The sequence below is a fragment of the Gorilla gorilla genome, chromosome 11, assembly GCF_029281585.2.
Source record: "Gorilla gorilla gorilla isolate KB3781 chromosome 11, NHGRI_mGorGor1-v2.1_pri, whole genome shotgun sequence".
Taxonomy (NCBI): domain Eukaryota; kingdom Metazoa; phylum Chordata; class Mammalia; order Primates; family Hominidae; genus Gorilla; species Gorilla gorilla.
Window position 1 is genome coordinate 131,402,107 of NC_073235.2, and position 22,442 is coordinate 131,424,548.

Genomic DNA, 22,442 nt, shown 5'->3' on the forward strand with positions numbered 1-22,442 from the left:
AAGGTTTCTTTCCCTAGTTCCACAGAAAGCTGAGAGCCCAATCCCCTGGTTTGATCATTACCCTTCCCTGACACCCCTCCAGGAAAGCTGTATCTCAGTTCATGTTATTTGCCCTGTGGTTTATTTCTGCTATAAGATTTCACTTCTTTGTTGGTACTTCAACTATGTATTGAAAATAATGCTCTGATTACTTTATCTGGCATTTCTATGGGTTTATCTCAAGGGACTTTGCAGATGAGTCTATCTTCTTGATCACCTCACCCTCGTCCCATTCTTATCCCATCTTAACACATTGTGCATAACAGATGCTCCAGAATGCTCTTTGATCTCAGTGTCTACTCAGCCTCACTACTCCATCAGCCCCTGCTATCTTGCTGGAGCCCTCAGTTACAAAGAGAAATATTTATCATCCTTTTACCTCCCTCATGGCTTATTGACTCAATTTCTTTCACATGTGTTCATGACACTTAGAGTGCTACCAAACTTGCTCCCTGTTACGGATGAAAGCGTTTCTTAATAGCTCACCTGTCCCAGGATGGTTGCAGGCCACAGAATGATCATTTTAAAATAGTCATGGATTTCTAAAGTTTTTAATGATTTTGAAAAAAAAAAAAACCCAACTTTTTTCACCAAAGGGTCTTGCATGAATGCATTTTTTGTTTGTTGTGTGTGTGTGTGTGTGTGTGTGTGTGTTTGAGACAGGGTCTCACCATGCTGTTGACTAGGCTGTAGTGCAGTGGCACAATCTTGGCTCACTGCAACTTCCATCCCCTGGGTTCAAGCAATTCTTGTGTCTCAGCCTCCAGAGTAGCTGGGACTACAGGGACATGCTACCAGGCCCCACTAATTTTTGTATTTTTAGTAGAGATGGGGTTTTACCATGTTGGCCAGGCTGGTCTGGAATTCCTGACTTCAAGCAATCTGCCTGCCTCCGCTTTCCAAAGTGCTGGGTGGCATGAGCCACCATGCCCGGCAGGTTGTATATTTTTAATTAAATTTGTTCTACAAAATATATGAGATTGCTGGTTTTCTTTAATGTACTTATAGGTAAAGTCTGGCTGGTATCATGTACTTTACATTATAAACTAAAGTAGAGACTTGTGTATTTGCTACATATTCAAATTTACTTTGTTGATGAGGATACTGGGAGGTTGTGCTGAAAGATTCTTCTTTATTGATTGCACACATCTTAAAGGGCAGAAAGTGGTTTACAAAAGACATTTTAAAGGACTTCTAGAAAGATAATAAAATAGTAATCAAGAAAAAGAGATGGTTGATCCAAAATAATATTGTGGGAAAACAATAATAAAAATAACTGTAATGTAATTGGAAATTAGTTTTTAAATTATATTGGTTTACTTAGCTTTTCAAAAAACAAAAGAAATAAAAGATAATGAAAATAACGTCCATCATCAGATTTCCCAGATTGCATGAAAATGTCCTTGCCCTTAGTTAAAAAAAAAAAAAATCAGTGTCTGTTGCATGTGATTAGCCAGGCTTGGTTTTGATTGTTTCCATTACGATCTTCTTGTTAGAGTGTAATGAGATGCAGTCCTGCACGTATGAATACCCATCGCCTGTCACTGAGCCATCTGTCCACAACTTAAAGGCATGAAAACGCTGTCTGCAGTGAATGAGAAAAATGGAAATTTATATTAGAATCGTTCCTTTTTGTTCTTTGTTCATGATTGAAAGCCACTCGACATCTATTCACTGGGATTCAGACATTTAACAGGCAACCTATCTAACAACTTTAAAATGTATTCTAAAATTGGGGTCTATTTTGACATCTGGACGTTGGCCAATCTTTTCCCTGAACCAGCTTTTTTTTTTTTTAAGAAAGCTTTAAAAAATAGACTTTATTTTTTAGAGCAGTTTTAGGTTTATAGAAAAATTGAGCAGAAAGTACATAGCTCCAGTGTACTCCCTTCCCCCAACCTCACTTTCCCCTATTAACATCTTGAATTGGTGTGGTACATTTGTTACAATTCACAAATAAATATTGTAGTTTAACTGTGCCCCCAGATCCCCTGTCTTTTACCTATGCATGTTCCTGCCCCAATCCCTGGGGTTCACTGAAAGGTTTTACTGCCTCTATAGTTGTTCATTTTATAAATATTATAACATTGGAATCTTACAATATATTGTCTTTTCGGACTTTTTTCATGTAGCAATATGTATTGTACTAGTTTTTTAATTGTCTTTAATTTTGATTTTTAAAAAATTACTCACCAGTCACATCACTAATGTCCATTACCAAGTTAAAAAAATTTGTCAGGAAAACATTTAAACAAGTTGCCAGAGTAAGATTAAAAAATGTACTCAATACTAAATAGCTCACTTTATAAATGGAGATAAATAAGAAAGGAAAATAAAACAGGGTGATGATGTGTGATAGAAAGAGATATAGGCATATCTCTTTGAATTTTTGAGCCTCAGTTTCTTCATCTCTGAAATGGAGATACTATTATGACATTCCAAGTTCTTCACGGTTAGACATCTTATGTGATGTATATTGAAGGCACTCAATGGCAATGAAGGAAACAGAGAAGAAGCAGAGAAGAAAAGTCACAAGAAAGAGGATGAGAAGGATGAAAATGCTAGAAGAGGAGGGAAGATACAGAAGTAGGAGGAAGGAGGAGACTTTGCTGTAACCTAAAGTAAAAGTTGTTTCTGAGAACAGGGTTTCATCCCATCAGGATATGAGACTGTCTTGATAGGTGTGATGTAGAAAAATATTTACCTTTTAGAGAGTCTCCTGGCCATGGGAACCTAGGTGATGTTTCAAGAATCATTTTCTGAAATCCAAATAACAGCACAACAGCTAATGCCCATTTCTCTTCCTTAATGATTTTGAAAATATATATAAAGAAAAAGAATTAGACTAACGATAGTGGAAGAAAAATGGTAATACAATATAACTATCATATTTTAGCTATTTCAACCCAAAATACTCCTTTTTTCTGGTTTTCCATCAGTCTTATCTCTAAATATTACACATCAAAGTAGCTATTACAGTCTTCTTAAATATGGCTAAATGTTAAAGATCAAGATGTCACTTTGCTAATAACTATGAAACTACATAAGAATTTGTTTCAGCCTAAGAAACATCAAAAGGCAAATAATTGTTAGGGGTTCTATATGCCTAGATAATGCGTTTTACAAGGAAAGTTGCTTCTTTGAGCTAACACAACTGATTTAATCTAGGCAGCCCCTAAGTTTTCCTAGCAGTAAGGATCCTTGGAAATCTTACTTGAGGAGAAGGGAAACTCTTTTAGGCATCTGTGGGCTGGCGTCCTTGACCCCTCAAGAGTTATCTGAACTCTGCATATCCCAGGGTTATCATCAGAGTTATACCCTCTCCAGAGAAGATGCACCAACCACATTGCTCACACAAGTGGACAAGACTGACACCTACACATTTTGAACCCTAAGTCTCTAGTTCCTAGAATTCCTTTCCCTGAATCTACAAAGCCAAGGGACACTCAGGGTGAAGAGTTAGTCTGTCCCTTCCTCATCAAACTCCTGGGGCACCCTCAGATCATCCTTAGGCATGCCCACCTTCTCAGTGGTGGTGAACCAGTGTTTTATCTGAGAGTCTTCCAGAGCCTTCTAGTTCATGTTTATTTATGAATCCCGGAGACCAGCCCTAGTCTCCTTTTGTCTCTGAGGTAAACAGCCCTACTGCAGCCTTGTCTCTCTCTCATCAGGCTCTGTGGGAGCTGAGACAGATGACACTTCTTTGTGTCCTGGCATTATGCAGACACAGAGGAGTGCCTTTCAGATCCCCTCAGGACTGCTGTGCTCATAAGACTGGTTGGCTGACAACCCCAAGTTTTTTGCTCCTTCAGGATCCACCCGACTCATGCTCAGAGCTGCCTCCAGAAAATGAGCAAGGGCCTCATTGCAGCCCAAAACAACTCAGCTCTAACGGGCCAGCTTTCCTGCAGAGCGACCCCTTGGGCTGACAGAGACTTTGTCAGCCTGCATCACAGCCCGGTGGCTTCCCTGTTGCTGTTCCTTTTCTTTCTTTGGTGTGTCTCCTCCACAAAACTTTTGCCTTCCTAACTTGGTCTCGGCATCTATTTCCTGTGTCAGGTATTATCTACACAATGAACTAAACCAGTCCTTAACTGAAGAGGGTGAGACCCATACTGGGACTCCAACATCATGATTAAATGATGACTAGAAGGTAGAGACCAAGCCTCCCTCATGGCCCACAAGGATTGTGCATAATAACCTTTCAATAAAAGTTTGCTGAATTCCATTTTCAAATATACCTTGTGCTTCAGAATTCATCTTTGGATACAACATTTTTGCTTTTTATTAACATAGCCATCCTCCAGTTCCCCTAAAGCATACATATGTATGTGTTGGGCAGAAAGTCTACACTTTCTTTGCTTAGGCATGATTGTACTGATTAAAAACCACCATACAAATTCAGGTTAACCCCTTGACTGCTGCAATCTCCTGCCTTCACACAGGAAGGATGCCCCTTCTGTTCTTCATTCTTCCTTCCTTGGTGTGACTTAGTGTCTCTGCACTCTTTTGGCAGGCTGTGCTGGGATGTCATCTTCCAAGAAGGGATCCACTTATTCAGATGAATGCCTCCTTTATTTATTGTAAAATGTTTTGGCAGCTATGGCAAATAGAGATTAGGTGTGGGCTGCTTTCCTTTTGAACACAACTTGCTGAAACAGTAGGGGACGCATCTCCCACATTCCAGGAGCATATGCCATCTAATAAGTCACATGGAACCCCTGAAATTTCCATTCACAAAAGGATCACATGGAACCCCTGAAACTTCCATTCACAAAAGGATTGCTTTGGGTAGGCAGCACATAATAAGGTGCCTTTTCTGCAACATTATTAAATAGGAAGTTTCTTCACAGTGCCAGGAGGTTATATTCCTTGTAAAAGTTGTGTTCCTTCACAAGTTGTGTTCCTTCACCATTCATAAAGGACTGTTGGGAGATAGATTTGGGCATTTGGGGAATTAGCTTAACTTACTTCTTGAGCAAAATCTCCAGGAAATCAACATCTGGCTCTTCATTTCCTGTCTACCAGTTATCTTTTTACTCTCTGTCCTTTGGGATTTCCCATGCCAGCAGCACAAACTGGAAGAAACCAAGGACCCTCTGATCACCTGATCCAGCAATGTTGTTTTACCCTTTTTAGTTGATCTCTCTTGACTTTCAGTTCTAAATCTCTCCTGTCTTTTCCAGTTTGACGTTCTCCTCTTTGGTTCTTCTTGTTCTTGAATCCTTTTACACCTTCTACCACCTAATGATAAGCTTCCTTGGGCTCAGTTTTGGTATAATTACTCCTTATCAGAAATTTACTCTTTTTTTGTTGTTGTTGTTGAGACAGAGCCTCGCTCTGTCACCCAGGCTGTAGTGCAGTGGCGCGATCTCAGCTCACTGCAAGCTCTGCCTCCCGGGTTCACGCCATTCTCCTGCCTCAGCCTCCTGAGTAGCTGGGACTACCCGTGCCTGCCACCATGCCTGGCTAATTTTTTGTATTTTTAGTAGAGACGGGGTTTCACCGTGTTAGCCAGCATGGTCTTGATCTCTTGACCTCATGATCCACCTGCCTTGGCCTCCCAAAGTGCTGGGATTACAGGTGTGAGCCACCGTGCCCAGCCAGGAATTTACTCTTATGGCTTTCAAATCTATACAACATTCACTGAATATCTGAATTGAAATCCTATTTTGCCTAATTGTCTATGAATTATGAATCAGTATTTCCTAATCTCTATTCAAAATCAGTGGTTAATTTCAAATGGACATAAGCCTCTCAGGAATGCAGCATGAAGCTCTTTATTCAAAGCATAGTTTTTAAACCTGAGATCCACAAAACCTTATGATGGCCATTATTATAGGTTCCTTAAGATTGTGTGCCCAATGGTGTGTGTGTACATATATTCAGCTGTGTGAACGAAGCACACAAACTGAAGAAGTGTACACATAGTAGAGAAAATGGACATTATTCAGATTGGGTATATTGTGGGTGAGCCCAGATAGAACCCATTAGTCTCTACAACAGAGAAAAAATGCCAGTGATGGCTTTGGTTTCCTTAAAACAAAACTCTCCTTTAATAACCTGAAGCCTTCAGTATTTCTGTGGAAACGTATTCATCACTCCTGCTATTTTCTTTGATGAAAGTTAGTTTGAACAATCTCTTGGCCCTTTTCTGCCGCCTCACAGCATCCTCTCCAGAGGATGAGAAGTATATGAATTTAGATTAAAAAATAGACAATATGTAAATTAGCACCCACTTCCTCTTTTCAGCCCAATACTAAACTCTGTCATAAGAAGACTCTACTGAGAAGTCCTGAGAAGTTTGATGGATTGAATAGTGTCTACATATGGATTTACTATTAGCAATACCATTTGGCTAACATGCTGAAGTCTTGTTCTTCAACATTTGTATCAGCTGATTTAATTTTCTATTTTAGGTATCTCATTTCTAATTTTATTTGTATTTCATTTTTTCCCAACATCCTCTTATGAGGAATTCCAAATATATATCAAAGTTGAATTTTTTGTAATGAATACCCATATACCATTAACATTTTACTACACATGTCTTAACACGTATCTGTCCATTTATCCATCTCTATCCATCCATTGAGCCATTTTTGTTTGAGGCATTTTAATGTAATGCCTCAAAAAAGAAAATAATGCTTCACTTTCCCCTATAATTCAGCATGTATATCATTGGAGTTAATTTTCATTTTGAGATTAAAGTAAATATTCCATGAAATTCACAAATGTTAAGTATATATATGTTGTGGTTTTTTTAAAAGAAAATCAGTCTAAATTTATTTAAAGTCAGAATCATTTCAGAAAAAAATACAATTTGACATCAACAACACAGAGCAGAGTATTCGATCTTGGCTAAGAACATTTACCAAGTAATTAAAATTACAAGTCATTAATGCTTAAAAATACTTTGTTCTTCTAAGTGAATTGAGGATGACCCCTAAAAATTTTGTATTTATTCATTAGGCAAATAATTAATTTTAGATACACTGAGGAAAGTTAAGTTTCTGACCAAATAATAAGGAATTCTTCTATTATTATTATTATTATTATTATTATTATTATACTTTAAGTTTTGGGGTACATGTGCAGAACATGCAGGTTTGTTACATAGGTATACATGTGCCATGGTGGTTTGATACATCCATCAACCCGTCATCTACATTAGATATTTCTTCTAATGCTATCCCTCCCCTTGCCCCCCACCCCCTGACAAGCCCTGGTGTGTGATGTTCCTCTCCCTGTGTCCAGGTGTTCTCATTATTCAGTTCTCACTTAGGAGTGAGAACATGCAGTGTTTGGTTTTCTGTTCTTGTGTTAGTTTGCTGAGGATGATGGTTTCCAGCTTCATCCATGTGCCTGCAAAGGATATGAACTCATCCTTTTTTATGGCTGGATAGTATTGCATGGTGTATATGTGCCACATTTTTATCCAGTCTCTGACTGATGGACATTTGGGTTGGTTTCAAGTCTTTGCTATTGTGAGCAGTGCCGCAATAAACATACGTGTGCATGTGTCTTTATAGTAGAATTTTGACAAACGCATACACTAAAGTAACTCAAACTCTTGTCAGGTTGTAGAACATTACCATCACCCCAGAAAGTTATATAATTCCACTTCCCAAAAATCCTTACCCCATATCCCAGAAGCAACTTCTTTCTTGATTTTTCCCATTAGAGATTCCTTTTGCCTGTTCTAGAACTTTATGTAAATGGTATCATACCCGCAGGATGGACTCTCGTGTGTAAAGTTTCTTTCACTAAGCATAATAGTTTTGAGACTCACCTATTTGACCATATGTTAGTAGTTCATTGTACTGTTATGGATGAAGTGTATATCATTGTATGAATACACCAGAGTTTATTCATTCTCCTGTTGGTGCACACTTCCAAATCAGGGCCATTATGAATAAACTATAAACAATCTTGTGCAAGTCTTTTGGTGAACCTACATATTCATTTCTTTTGGGCAACAACATAGGATAGCAAGTGATGAGTAGATAGAGTAGATATATGTTTAGTTATATGAGAAATTACCAGATCACTATATAAACAAGTTACACCATGTTATATTCCCACCAAAAAAAATGAGAATTTCAGTCAGTCTACACCCTCAAAAACAATCAATATTGTCAGTCTTTGTACTTTTAGCCATTCTGTTGATTATGTAGTATCATGAGAATTTCAGTCAGTCTACACCCTCAAAAACAATCAATATTGTCAGTCTTTGTACTTTTAGCCATTCTGTTGACTATGTAGTATCATTTCCCTGTGGTTTTAATTTGAGTGTATTTGATGACTATGATGGTAAGAACTTTTCAATGAGTTTCTTAGCCATTTGTATGTCATTTTGTGAATGCCTGTGAAATCTTTGTCCCATATTTTATGGGGTTACTTGCAAGTTTATGACTGAGTTTTAGGTGTTCTTTATATATCCTGGACACCAATACATCGTCAGATATATGCTGTGACTATTTTCTCCATGTTTATGCCTTGCCTATTAATTTTCTTAATGGTGTTTTTGATAAGATTATTTTTCATTAGATAAAACCTAGTTTTTTGATGTTTCTTTTATGATTATTTCTAATTGTGATCTGAGAAATGTTTGTCTACCCTCAAGTCATAAAGATATCCTTCTCTGTTTACTTCTAAAATCGTTATAGCTTTAGATTTTACATTCAGGTCAATGTTCTATCTCTACTTACTTTTACATGCAGTGAAAGTAATAGGTTAATGTTCATTTTTTTCCCCACACAGATATCCAATTATTTCAGCATCACTTGCTAAAAATACTTTCCTTTCGTCTTTGGATTCCACTGGCAACTTTATTGAAAAATCAGATAACTACGTAAGTGTGTGTCTTTTTCTGGTCTCTCTGTTTCATTGATAAATTTGTCAATACTTCTGTCTGTATCTCACTCCCTTGATTATTATAACGTAAAGTATTACAATCAGGCAGTGTAAATGTTAATGTTTGTTCTTTTTCAAGGTATTGTTTTGAATATCGATGTTCTCTGCCTTTCTATGTAAGTTTTAGAATTTCCACGTCTACTTCTACCAAAAAAAAAAAAAAAACCCGCTGAAAAATGATTGTGATTGTGTTTACCCTGTAAATCAGTTTGGAAAGAAGTGACATCTTAACAATATCAAGTCTTCTAATGGTTTTTCTCTGCATTTATTTGGGTCTTTTTGAATTTCTCCTACAAGTTTGTTTCAGTTCTCAGGTTAGAAATTTTGTGTGTTCTCAGCGAGACATAATCTTAAGAATTTTAATATTTTGATGCTATTATATAGTAATTAATTGTATTATTCATTTGTTGCTAGTATACAAATATATAAATGATTTTTGTACATTATCTATAGTACATTCATTTATTAGTTTCTGAAGTAGTTTATAGATACCTTAGGATTTTATACACATACAAAAGTCATCTGCACCTAAAGACAAATATCATCCTTCCTTTCTGATATTTACATTATTTATTTATTTATTTGGGTTTTATCACTGGCTAGATTTCCACTGCAATGCTAAATAGAGATAGTGGGAGTGTGGATCTTTGCTTTGTTCCCAAATTTAGGAGGAATATTCACTATTTCATCATTAATCATTATGCTGGCTGTAGCTTTTTAATAGCTATTATTGCAGATGGAGGAGGTCTCCTTGTATTTCTCGTCTGCTGAGAGTTTTTATCAAAATTGAGTGTTGAATTTTGTCATATGGTTTTTCTGCACTGATTGACATAATCATATGGTTTTTATTTTTTGTGCTTTCGATATGGTAGCTTAAACTGATGTCATTGTTGCAGTGTTGAGAAACTCTACTTGGTCATGAAATATAATATTTACATGCTAAACTACACGCATCTATGTTTAGGAGAGATATTTTAGTGGGTATCTGTAATGTCTGTCAGATTTTGGTGTCGGTATTATGCTAATTTCATAAAATGATTTGGAAGGCATTCCCTCTGCCTATGTGTTTTAAATGAAATTAAGTTCTCTCTGAAATCTTAGATAGAATTCACTTTTGAGAACTTCTCAGTCTAGAATTTTATTTATATAAAGGTTTTGATGAGTTCAATTTTTTAACACATACAGAGATATTTTAGGTTTTCTTTTTTTTTTAACTTGTGTCAGTTTGACAAGTGGTATTCTTCAAGGAATGTGTTAATTTTTTCTAGATTTTTAAAATTATTGGCATGAAGTTCTTTATAATATTACCTTAAAGGTAAATAAAGCTATACATTTCCTTGTAGCTAGCTAGCTGCATCCCACAAATAATAAAATATATTTTCACTATTATCCAGTTAGAAATATTTTCTTATTTCCTTTCTGATTTTTTTCTATGACTTATTTTTTAAGTTAGATACATATCATTTATCATTCAACTTAAAAATATTGTTTCTCCTGAATATCTTAATATATATTTCTAATATAATTCCATCTTGCTAAGAGACTATGTGAGATGTGGTGATGTCAGTTATTCTAAATTGATGAGGCACGTTTTATGGTTCAGCATATGGTCTATGTTGGTGAACTTATCATGCTCAGTTTATAGATATATTTTGTAATTGTTGTTTAATGTTTTATAAATACCAAGGATACAGTAGTTGATAGCATTATCCAGATTACTAACATTTTATCTGATTTTTTTCTATTTGTTCTATCCGTTGCCAAGATAGGGAAATTAAAGTCTCTTGTGATATCATTTATTTCTCTATAGAATTCTGTCAATTTTTGCTTCATAATTTTGGAGCATAAATATGTATGAACCTAATACATAGGTTCATTCAAATTATTTCAAAAATCTATGAAAAATTAACACATTCCTTGAAGAATGCCACTTGTCAAACTGACATAAGGTAATAAAAAAAGAAAACCTGATACATAGGTTCATACATATTTATGGTTATTATACATTCCTAAAAAATTGATTTTTTTAAGCAGAGTGCAGTGGCTCATGCCTGTAATCCCAGCACTTCAGGAGGCTGAAGTGGGTGGACCACCTGAGGTCAGGAGTTTGAGACCAGCCTGGCCAACATGATGAAACCCCATCTCTACTAAAAATACAAAAATTAACCAGATGTGGTGGTGAGCACCTGTAATCCCAGCTACTCGGGAGACTGAGGAAGGAGAATTGCTTGAACCCAGGAGGCGGAGGTTGAGTGGGCTGAGACTGCGCCACTGCACTCCAGCCTGGGTGACAGAGCAAGACTCCATCTCAAAAAAATCTTAAAAATTAACATTTAATTTTTTTTTGCAATTATGAAGTGTCCCTCTTTATATTTGAAAATACTTTTTGTCCTGTAGGCCTGTTTTCTCTGAAATTTATATGGCCATTTCAGCTTTCTTAAGCTGTTTGCATGCTACATATTTTGCCATCCATTTACTTTTAACTTATATGTGTTTATCTTTAAAGGGTATTTTTATAGGCAGCACATAGTTCTGACAATTCCTGTCTTCTAATTGAAGTGTTTGACTAAAACAATGATTGCCATTTCTGACATGATTGGATATAGATCTACTGCTATTTTATTGTGTTCTGCTTCTCCCTCTATTTCTTGATTCTCTCTTTTTTGATTTTCCCTCTTAAATTATTTGAGCATTTTTAGAATTCTACTTTAGCCAATTTGCTCTTTAGTCATGTTCGTTTAGATTACTTTTTGATGTTTAATTCTTTGCTTTACAGAGACCATTTGGACTTAATATTATATTATGCTACAACAAATGTGGAAATCTTACAAGATCATAAGCCCATGTAGCACCATATACTTTATGCTATCTTTGTCACATGTATTAAGATGCATACCGTATAATCCCACATGACAACATTCTAATTTTTGCCTTTTAGAAAGTCATGCCTTTTAAATAAATTGAAAATAAAATACAGTCTTTTATACTTATTCATAATTTTACAATTTTTGGTGGTATTTACTCTTTCTGAATAACTAAGTATCCATTTTGTATCATTTTCCTTCAGTGCAAATAACTTGCTTAGGTATATTTGTAGTGCATGTCTGCTGAAGAAAATTTTATTTAGCTTTCTTTCAGCTAAAAATGTTTTCATTTTAACTTTATAGTGAAAAATATTTTTGCTTGATGTAGAATTTTGAGTTGACAGACTTGTTCCTTTGACACTTAAAGGTATATTCCACAATATTTCAATATTGTAGTTTTTTGCAAAATCAGCACTCATTTAAAAAGTTGTTTTCTGTATCTGTGTCACTTTTCTCTGGCTCTTTCCAAGATCCCTCTTTATTTTTAGTTTTTAGCAATTTAAATATGACATAACTAAGTATGTTTGTTTGTTTTTTTAACATTTGCTTGCTTGGTGTTTACTGAACTTCTTGAATCTGTAGATTTATTACTTTCACCATATATGGGACTTTTTTGGCCTTAATATTTTAAAATAATTCCTCATCATTCTCTCTTCTCTCCTTCAATAACTGCAATTGTATATGTATGTTAGCCTTGATATTGCCCCACAGATCTGAGAGAATATGTCAACTTTTTTTTGCAATATTTTATCTCTGTCATCTTTAGATTGATCATTTCTATTACCTCAACTTCAGGTTCACTTATATCTTTCTTCTTTTGACTTCATTCTACTAATAAGACTATTCTAAGTTTTAATGACTACTGTATTATTCTTCTGTTCTAGGATTTCCATTTGATTATTTTTATAGTTTTGTTTCTGCACTAAAATTTGTCTCTTTATTCAGTATAAGCATTTTTTCTCTCTTTCTTTTTTTTTTTTTTTTTTTGAGATGGAGTCTTGCTCTGTCGCCCAGGCTGGAGTATTGTGGAATCTGGCCAGCAGCCCACAATGCAACATGGCTCTCTCTTTGCTCTCAGGTGGATCGGCAGGTTGAGAAATAATAGACACACACAAGACAGTGAAAGCTGGGTCCAGGGGGGTCACCACCTTCTGGTCCTATGGTGCCGCTAATGCACTGGATATACCAGCATTTATTATTAAGTTTAGTGAGGGTGGGGGTAGGTTAGTGAGGGATTTAGGGTCATTTGATTATGAGGTGAGATGGTCACATGGGGATGAAGTAATTCTTTAACATAACATCTCTATGCAGAAGTACAGTATACAGAGGTAAGAATTTACAATATAATGTGTGCATCAGTAATTTCTAACAAAGCCTTAAAACAGAAACACCAGGAACACAGTCTTTCCATAACCTATGATTAGCAAGATATTAATCAGCAGTAACAGTTGCAGCAAAAGCTGGTTACAAACAATCCATAGAAATAGGACGTGAAGCTAGACAACCGGTTAGACCAGAAATTCTCAGAAGGGAGTATGCCTTAACCCTAAAGAGGCCTAGAAGAGCCGTGGGAACGTGAGGGCGTTTATAGCCCTATCTTATCCATATGGACAGGTGCCCCCCACGCGTCCATTTATAGGCTCTCCACAAGGGTTGCATTCCATTCCCAGAGCTACGAACATCTGCTTTTCTGGGATAGGAATCTTGGTGATGTGAAACCTCCCTGACTGTGTGTCCATTCATAAGCTCTCTGCAGGGGGAAGCACATCACACACTGTTGGCTCATTCTGGCAGTCCAACCTGGCATTGTCTTTACACAATCCTGCATGCAATTTTGTATTTACAATAATCAGGAGCATTTCATCTTTTATTCCATAGCAATAGTTTCAGGGAATCTCCCTACACTCGAATGCAGTGGCATGATCTCGGCTCACTGCAACCTCTGCCTCCCAGGTTTAAGCCATTCTTTTGCCTTAGCCTCCTGAGTAGCTGGGATTAGAGACATGTGCCACCACACCTGGCTAATTTTTCTATTTTTAGTAGAGACAGGGTTTTGCCATGTTGGCCAGGCTGGTCTAGAACTCCTGACCTCAGGAGATCTGCTTGCCTCGGCCTCCCAAAGTGCTAGAATTACAGGCATGAGCCACCACACCCAGACAGTATATTTCATATTAGCTCATTTAATATAATTTTAATAGCTGCCATAAAATGCTTAAATGCTAATTCCAGCATCTGAATCACTTGTAGTTGTTTCTGTTAATTCTCTTTCCCCTTGAGAATGGCTAGCATTTTCATAGGACTTATTATTTCAAATAATTTTGGATTGTATCCAGACATTGAATTCTGTGATAATCTTCAAGAGTGTCTTGTTTTGTTTTATCAGGAAACTCACTTTGTTGAATTCAAATGCAAATTATGTGCCATTTAGTTAAGCAACAGTTCCAATGTCGGTTCAGTTCTTTCATCCTGAGCTGAGCTGCTTTGAGTTTTCTCCATGTCTGTTCCCACATACATAAAGAAAGAGCTCCATGTATGTGAAATTCTCCCACAAATTCTTCTGGAGTTGATACACCAAGTTTGAGGCTCCCTCTCTCCAGCTTGCTCCTTACTGATATCCGTAACTCACTTATTAGTCGCTGTTGTTGGATCTGAGCTTTATCCTCTGGTTTTTCAGGCCAGAAAGATTATTGCTCTTTTAGAAACATTTTTTTACTCCACATGTAATTGATTGTAGCCTGCCTTCAAGTTAATAATAAAGCCATACAGTGGGAAATGCATCTCATGTCTTTCACATATTGGCTCTCTTCTGGGATTTGCCTACTTTTGTGCACTCCCTCGTGCATTCAGAAAGCTTTTTTTCTTTCTTTTTTTTTTTTATTATGCTTTAAGTTTTAGGGTACATGTGCACAACGTGCAGGTTAGTTACACATGTATACATGTGCCATGTTGGTGTGCTGCACCCATTAACTCGTCATTTAACATTAGGTATATCTCCTAATGCTATCCCTCTCCCCTCCCCCCACCCCACAACAGTCCCCGGAGTGTGATGTTCCCCTTCCTGTATCCTTTGTAGGGACATGGATGAAGCTGGAAACCATCATTCTCAGCAAACTATCACAAGGACAAAAAATCAAACACCGCATGTTCTCACTCATAGGTGGGAATTGAACAATGAGAAAGCTTTTAAAAAATATTTTGCTTCTAGAGTTTGTGGTTCTTCTCTGTGGTAGGATCAGTCTGGTAAGAATTTATTCGGCCAAATTAAGAGAAAACTCTTTGTAGTGACTGATATTTTGATCTGCACTTACTTGGCTTCTCTATCTCTCCAATCCTTTTTGAGTAGTCCATTAAAATAAGATATTAAGATAAAGTAATAATTATAAGAGAGAATGGGATTGAGCTGAAACATTATCAAGAAGAACAAAATAATGGGTGAATTGGAAATATAAAAAGAATCAACTGGATTTGGCAAAAATTTATTTTCAAAAGGCTAAGGAATAATTCTAAAGCTAGTTGATTTTCAACTTAAAAGAGCTAGTAATTTCTTGGTACAGATCAGTCTGAGGGTATTTAAAAGAAAATAAGTATATTGGCTAACCCTGAAGGAGTTAAAACAATGGGTTAAAGCCTGAACATATTGTATATGATGTGCCAGCATGGCACCTGTGTGTACCCTACAGCAATAAAATGAAAATTTAGGTTTAAAGCCAGGAAGCAATATTAGGGAAGAATTGTATATTTGTGGATCAATACTGATATTAGATCTAAATATATTAGAATAGACTGTTGCAGGGATTCTATTACAGTTTGAACCAGATGAAATTGTTATTTCTGTGAATCAGAAACAGTCACACACTGGCAATTTTATATGGTTCAACCAAATAAACAGAAATCCCAAAGCAGAAACATAGGAAACACCAACCTTATTTAAGAAACAAATTACCTAATAGGAACCTACTGGGAGATCTATTAGGAGAGGTCAGCATAGTAGGAGAGGGGCTACAGGGCCAGTAAATATGTAAAGTTGATGAATGACTGAGGTAGCACTAGAGAGTAATGAGAAAAAAATATAAATTTAATAAATTCTGCTAGGAACATTGGTTAATTATACAGAAAATATGTAGTAACATTCTTACATCATAGACAGTAATGAACGTACGCATGTATGGATGTAATAAATATTTAGAAATGAAAGGGAAACTTCAAAGCTCTTAGAAGAAAATACAGGAGAATATTTATGACTTGGGGGCATTAAGTCAAAATTTGATAAATGTGATTATATTAAAATTAAGAACTTCCATTCATCAAAGGACACTATAAAGAGGCAGTTCACAAATTGGGAGAAGTCACTGTAACACCTAAAACTAACTAACACATTGAACCAAAAATGTGTAATGAACGCCTAAACATCATTAAGAAAAGACAACAAGCAACCCAGTAGAAAAAGAGTCAAATGATGTGAACATATATTTCACCAAAAAGGAAATGTGAATTGCCCGTAAATAAATGAAGTTATGCCTCTTTAACAATAAAGAAACTATAAATTTAGACCATACTATCCCACTAGTGTACACTCATTAGAGCACCAAGGAAAAGTTTAATAATAGCAAGTGTCACTGAGGGTGTGGATAAACACCCTTACACATTTCTACTGAGGTTATGAAACAGTATAACTATTTTGGAATACATTATATGGTAAATTTAAATAGTTTCATACTTTATAGGCCAGTAACCTGTCTCTATTATATACTCATGGGAAACTTTTCCACATGTGGACCTGAAGACATCTGTACAAATTTTCATAGAAATATTAATTGTAGTGTAAAAATTAAGATTGTATCAAAAAGTACGCAAAATAATACAGCAATGAGTTATTATATAAACAAAATAAAATATTATAGGGCAATAAAAATTGAATTATGGTACTTAACATTTAGTGACAAAAGGAAGTTATAGATGACATCCTATAGTATAACTTTTATTTATTATTTTTTTTCAGATTGGGTCTTGCTCTGTTGCCTAGGCTGGAGTACAGTGGTACCAGCATAGCTGATGGCATCCTAGAATTTCTGGGCTCAAGTCATCCTCCAGCCTCCGGCTTCTGAGTAGCTGAGACTACAAGCCCATACCACCATGCCCAATTATTATTTTTTATTTTTTATTTTTGTGGAGACAGGGTCTTGCTTTTTTACCCAGGATGCTTTCCCACTCCTGGCATCAAGTGATCCTCCCACCTTGGCCTCCCAAAGTGTTGGTATTACAAGTATGAGCCACTGTAATTAGCCAGTATAACATTTCTGTAAAAACCCAAACTAACACAACTTCACAATATAGTATTTTGAAGTTTATACAAATGTTATTAAACTATAAAAATAAAAACATATTAATAAAAAATTCAAGAAATATGGAGAGAAAGACATAGTATATAGAAACTCACAGATTCATGTATTATATTAGTAACAATTATTTCTTAAGCTCAGCAGTTAGTTCATGAATACTCATTTTGTTATTATTTTTAAAATATTTCCTTAAAATGAACTTAAATATTTTAAATTAAAAAGGAACACATAAAAGTACTTATATAAATAAAACAACAAAATCTAAAATTCTCATTATTATATAACGGATAAATTCATATGTATTCTCTTATACATTACAATAAAATATATAATAAAATAATATATATTAGATTAGATAAATTATGTCTCAATTTCCATTATATTCTATATATCACAAATTCTTAATATTACTATAATTAATTTTGTAAATAGTGTTTTAAATTCCATGAAATAAATCCCCATGTCTTTAAAAATTATCCTGAAATTGAAAAAGAAAAAAAGGTTTTTAAGTTTTATTATATATAGCATATCTAATTTCTCAGAGAGGAAGAAATTACAATAGAATATTTCATTTCTGGATAAAAATATATTAGTGAGAAACAGAAGCAATGAAGTCTAAGTATATCTTCTCAGGCTCAATGAAACAGCTGGTGCCCTAGACATTTTCCTGTTTTTCCTCTTGGGAACCGAGATACTGACCATATATGTTTTTCTAGACTAAAAATAAATATTAGCCTGACGCTTCAACTGAATATTAGTCCAGCAAGCCCTGAGGGAAATCTAACTGCAGATCTAAAAGAGTCAGTAAAATGTATCACCTGCTTTTCCGCTTCCTTGTGAATTTGCTTTTAACTAGGGAGTGTATTTGTATGAATATGTAGGGATTCATTCATAAACAGAAAAAAATAAAAATAAAATGGATGAAAATGAGAGAAATCAAATTCAGAATGATGAGTGAGTGCATGGGTAGGGATGTACAATAACTTTGGTTGGTAATGTTTATTTTATTTATTTATTTATTTGAGGTGGAGTCTTGCTCTGTCACCCAGGCTGCAGTGCGGTGGCGCTATCTTGGCTCACTGCAACCTCGGCCTCCCGGATTCAAGGGATTCTCCTGCCTCAGCCTCCAGAGTAACTGGGATTACAGGCACCCACCACCATGCCCAGCTAATTTTTATGTATTTTAGGTAGAGATGGCGTTTCACCATGCTGGCCGGGCTGGTCACAAACTCCTAACCTCAGGTGATCCACCCGCCTCGGCCTCCCAAAGTGCTGGGATTACAGGCATGAGCCACTGTGCACGGCCAGTAATGTTTATTTTGTAAGCTGAATAGCATGGTGAAGGATATGCACTTATCCTTTTATACATTTTGCATGTCTAAATTATTTCATAAAAAATGAAAACTTCCAAACTATTTTAATGAGAAACCAAAAGCTTATGAAGTAATGGTTTCTTCCACAAAAATTTATTATGCACCTGCAGTGGTCAAAGCTGTACAATACATTTATTTTCGGTGGAAAATAAAGAACTACAAAATGTGAACTTGAATACTCCAAGAGAAATGGAGTCAAGTCCCAAGTAACCTTACATAATGTGTCCTATATTCCTGGGACACAATGTGAACACAGAGCTGTCGATATTCAATCGGAAGTGGTTCCTCCAGTGAGGAAGGACCTATATAAAGAAGTCATCAATCCACCTGAGATCTGGGGATGAGAACTTATTTTTCATGGAAATAATTGATTGTGAGAAAGATTTCAAAAGAGGCTTAAGACAGCATTTGCTTTACTAGGGAGTGCATCTATAAGAATATTTGTAAGGAGATATGGAGGAGCATGACTGCAGCTCTGCAGGCTGCTAGAAAACACCATGTGATAATGGAAATAGCAGAGCATTTGGCGTGAGATGGCCTGAGATTCCCTCCTGGCCATGTCACTTACCGAGAGTCGTGGCATTTGGCAAATTACTACCTTTCACATTTGGCAGTTGGGAATAATGGGAAATTTCAGCCTCATGGTTTTAAGAGTAACAAGTCAAGTAATACATGCACTTTGATATTATAAGACTCCAGATAAATGTTAGTTTTTACCTTTAAGTAGTAGAAAAGAGGGCTGGGGAATTAGATTGGGTCATTTGGTGAATGGTCATATGTAGACTGACTTTAGAGATTTTCATGATTGAAAGCAGAAGGAAAAGTCACAGATGAATGAAAAGTACTGAACCTGGTCATACATGCTGAGTCGTAACTAATTTGGGGTTGGCTATTACATTTTGTACACATTGTTTGATTTGATTTGCTATATTTTTAGGAATTTTATCTCTACATCCAAGAGTTACACGGGCTGATAATTTCCTTTTCTCAAACTACATTCTCTGGCTTGGATTTAAGGTTATGACAAAATGACAAAAGTGATAGAAATAATTTCCTCTTTTCTGTTTCCAGAAGGGAATGATCTAAACCTATAACTGTCAGTTGAAAACACTTATAAAACCATTGGGGCATGGTATTTATTTTGAACAACCATACTATTATTTCAATTACTTTAATATTTATAAAATTATTTAGATTTTCTATTTCTTATTGTGCCATCTTTGGAGGGACATGTTTTCTGAGAATTCATCTATTTTGCCTGTGGTTTGATATTTATTAGTTAAAAATTGTTCATAATATTCTCATATTTTAGTTTATATGTCCACTTTATCCATAGTTCTCTCCCATGTTTCATTTATAATATTATATATTTGTAACTTTTTTCTTTTTTCCTCAATAAGTTTTATCAGAGGTTTGGTTACTACTAATCTATTAAAAGAAATAACTTTTTGGTTTTATTGATCTGCCTAGTCCTTCTTCACCTTGAAGTTTCTTAGAATATATTTTGTGTTCCTTTTCTAACTACTTTGGTACTTATGCTCTAGATGATCTTCCTCACGACCCCATGCTCATCTCTCTGGCCTCCTCTGCAACAGCTCTTAGTCCTGCTGACTCTGCTTAGAACTACAATTCTCCTTGCTGTTCCTAAAACGTACCAGGCATGCTGGTGCTGAGGGTCTTTGCTCTGTTAACTCTGCCTGCATTGCTTTACCCCGATCACCTCTAATATAACTTCCTCATTTTAAAGTCTTTCTCATCCTGTCTTCTCAATGAGTCCTTTCTCTTCCATTAAATACTACCACCTCCCACCATAGCACTTGTTAACTTGTAATACACAGTTAAATACACTCTAAAATACAACTGTTAGCCTTGCATAGCTCTCGTTGCCTCCTCAAGCCTCAGTTCTAAGCAAGTAAAAGTAAAGGGTTGGACTAGATATAGATGTATAGTTTTCCCTTCCTTTCCAAATAGAAAATTCTGTGATTCTATAATTTGAATTTTGCCTATTAAGCCCCAAAGATTTAACAGCCTATGGTTTTCAGTTGAGACAAAGCAGAATGCATGAGTGTGATAAGAATTATTAGAGAAGAACAAAAAAACAGGCATTTATAAGAATTAGTAAAGATGGGACATACCTAGGAGAAAATCCCAGCATCATGCTATAGTAAACAGGAGTGATATAATATGAACGAGTTGATTCTTGTCTTTTCTGGGAATCATAGCTGTCTGGTGGCTATTTGAATAACTAGAACACTAATGCCAACTTGTTGGCACTTTACGTTAGGTAAATGCTTGTAACTGCTCACTGTCTTAGCAATGAGAAATAACCTGGAAGTACAAAAAGATGTTCCTTTAAAATACAATTCCCAGGCTGGGTGCGGTGGCCCAGGTCTGTAATCCCACCACTTTGGGAGGCTGAGGCAGGAGATCACTTGAGCCCAGAAGTTCCAGACCAGCCTGGGCAACATAGTGATACCCTGTCTCTACAAATTTTTTTTTAAATTTTCCAGGCATGATGGCATATTCCTGTGGTGCCAGCTACTTAGGAGACTGAGGTGGGAGATATAGCTTGAGCCCGGGAGGTTGAGCCTGCAGTGAGCCGTGAATATGCCACTTCACTCCAGCCTGGGAAACAGAGCCAGATCCCATCTCCAAGGGGAAAAAAAAAAAAAAAAAACACTCCTAGATGATTACTCTAGAATAGAATCTATGTCCTCAAGGAGCCATGAAAGGGAACTCAAAGGATTGCAGGACTGGCAGGTGTGCAGGTTTTGGCTTAATAAAACAAATCTCAGGGCTTGACCCTGTACACATTACTTAAATTCTCTGACTTTTGTTTTCTTCACTCAAATGCGTGTTTTATAATATTCTTGCCTCTTGAAATATTGCACGTAATTTTCAGCCTTGTTTCAGGTACCAAGGATCCAGCAGACAACAATATATACCATGCCACTCCTTCTGGAGTTCAAGTTTTACTCAGGGAAAAAGCTAAGGAGCTTAATTTGCAAGCAAGTCATAGCTTCATACATTCGGATGCTCCGACTCACACTTAGATGCACAATGTATTTAAATGAATTGCTTTTTAGTGAATTGTTTATGTGATGTCTGCAATTTGACAAGGAAGGGAGTGAGGGAAAATTATCACCGGTTAATATATTCTGGTAGAAACACTTATAATTCCCAAACTACTTAAAATGCTCAGCAGCATTCAACTAGATATAATGAAAGCAATAAATGAAGCAAATTTGGCCTTGAAGTTATTGAGTGACTCCTGATTTTACAATAAATGATAGCAGAATGCTCTGGATGACTCTCAACCAGAAAAGCAATCTAAAAAGTTGTATCTGTATCAAGAGTGTCACAATCTTTTTGGGGGTCTATTTGTCACTTTGTCACCTAGCACAGCTGTGAAAGGTGGGTAATGAATTTCACTTTTTCCTTACCATTCCAGACATCTGGAAGACGTAGTTTCAGTAGAAAGTGGCTTCAGCTGGAGTAGGGTTGTGTTTAACATTTTTGCCGAGAAGGCATTTTGAAAGGTCCTCTGGTCAAATTAGGCTAAGTGCTAACATTGAAAGCAAGTTTTAAGTAATTGCTTATCTTTCAGAGCTAAGTGTCTCCCATATTATATTTGTGGCAATAGGACAAATGGTCACAGATCTAGTCATTATAAATCTGTCCCAAACATATTAAAAGGTGACAGGTTCATGATAGGGGCTGGGAAGGGGACAGTTATAAGGCTCTGAAATTAGAATAAACCATTCCATTAATAACTTTATCTATACTTGCATAGGGTATCATGCTTTGTAATCTAAAGCATATGCACCACATTTATCATGCTGGAATATATAGCTATTTGAACAGAATCTAACCCCCCACTTTTCTATCATTTTACCCATCATTTAGTCATT

General features: G+C 36.0%; 2 long non-coding RNA genes across 2 annotated transcripts in view; one reads left to right on the top strand and one right to left on the bottom strand.

Moving 5' to 3' along the window:
* LOC134756684 (uncharacterized) overlaps nt 1-22,442 on the top strand; it is a 46,374-nt gene that overhangs the window by 12,085 nt on the left and 11,847 nt on the right. Inside the window, exon 2 of the long non-coding RNA XR_010129713.1 lies at nt 8,803-8,893. This is a non-coding gene — a long non-coding RNA (uncharacterized lncRNA). The remainder of the gene's footprint in view (nt 1-8,802; nt 8,894-22,442) is intronic.
* The window catches only part of LOC129532202 (uncharacterized), a 55,188-nt gene continuing 33,683 nt past the window's right edge, over nt 938-22,442 (bottom strand). The window contains exons 3-4 of the long non-coding RNA XR_008677843.2: nt 2,744-2,843; nt 938-1,624 (exon numbers count right to left, since the gene is read on the bottom strand). This is a non-coding gene — a long non-coding RNA (uncharacterized lncRNA). The remainder of the gene's footprint in view (nt 1,625-2,743; nt 2,844-22,442) is intronic.